The sequence below is a fragment of the Morone saxatilis genome, unplaced genomic scaffold (assembly GCF_004916995.1).
Source record: "Morone saxatilis isolate NCDOM2014 unplaced genomic scaffold, NCSU_SB_2.0 Contig14, whole genome shotgun sequence".
Lineage (NCBI taxonomy): Eukaryota > Metazoa > Chordata > Actinopteri > Moronidae > Morone > Morone saxatilis.
This window is the reverse complement of record NW_023339696.1, coordinates 21,543,164-21,544,602: the sequence shown is the minus strand read 5'-3', so window position 1 is coordinate 21,544,602 and position 1,439 is coordinate 21,543,164. Positions and strand designations below refer to the sequence as shown.

At 38.2% G+C, this 1,439-nt stretch overlaps 1 protein-coding gene across 1 annotated transcript in view; it reads right to left on the bottom strand.

The window, feature by feature from the left end:
- Window positions 1-1,439, bottom strand: part of LOC118323683 (caskin-2-like) — a gene marked incomplete at its 5' end in the record, with an annotated part of 14,663 nt that overhangs the window by 7,709 nt on the left and 5,515 nt on the right.

Below are 1,439 nucleotides of genomic sequence, written 5' to 3'. Positions count from 1 at the left end.
AACTTCCTCCTTTCCTGTACTTCAAATTCTAGCTATCTAACGGTTAATTAACTATCTAGTTATCTAGTATTTCCTAACGTTAGCTATCAGATATAGCTAACTTCTGTGAATATATAACTATTTTCAAAATGTGGTTGTCTTTTCAATATACATTAGCCTAGCATATAGCATAGCATCTAAGTGCTCAACTGTAGTTGGAGCACAGAGCAAAAAGGGGCGGAGCTTAGGAAAGGTCAATTATGGTTCTGTATAAACTGCAAAAGCCTTAAAGATGATCATCTGAACTGACCTGAATTAATCCGTCCCTCCAGGAAGTTTTTCTGTTGTAGTTGTGAACATTTACAAACTGTGATTTTATTCTCACTGACCAAGTTTCCTTCGAATTTTAATATACAAAGAAAATCATCAACTATTTTTTACAAGTTTCACTTTGTCCTCCGAGTTCATTGCAAAAAATGTCTAAAAACATTGCGACATGCTGTAAAATCTTGAGCTGCAACAATCCACCAAAAACCTGCTAAATCCTGGAGGGACTGATTAAATAATGATATGAATGAGTTAAAACAAGAACAAATCCCCAAAACTAATTTTTAAAATAAAATAAGAAAGTTCACAGCAAAAACATTATTAGCTAAAACCCTTTAGTGAATTCATGAAAGCCAGCTTTTAAAGCTTTGTGGGAAATGATGTAAGTTGGAGGGAATTGGTTCTGGCTTTGATATTTGTCAAATGACATGCAACTAGATAAAAACAGCTTCATAAAATCTTTATGGATAACATAAAGAATCTCTGACAGATTCTACCGCTTTTATCAGCTACATCAGAGGATCCTGACTTAAATCACTGAGACTCACTGAGCCTCCATTAGGCTTCTGCTGTGTGACAGTTTAAATAATGAGAACAGGGATGAACCAGTGTCGTCCTCCTGCAACAACAGATAGTCAGACGCTCTGACCGATAGTTCAGCCTAAAGCAGACGATACAGTGAATCAGAGCTTGGACCCGACACACCAAGTTGGCTGTCAACCTCAGCTGTCGTTGTGGCTCCATCAGTGACCTGATTTAGCCTTTAGGTGAGTTTGTGTTTGAGACATTGAGGTGATGAGACAAGATGAGGTGACACAACAAGGAATGACAACGTGAAGCAGAGTGAGGCAACATCGAGTCGCTGCCTCACGCCGCTACAGTGATGTGAGGCGATCTGATGTAAAGTGACAGGAGCTGATGGGAGGCAACTAAAACTAACTTGTGACAACGTTTTGTGATCTGAGGTGACAACAAGTGACAAAAGTGACCAAGTGGAACGAGATAATGTAAAGCGACGTGAGATAATGTGAAAGAACGTGAGATAAACTGCAGCGATATGAGATAATGTGAAACTGAATAAGATAATATGAAGTGATGTAAGATAATGTGAAGTGATGTAAGATAATGTGAAG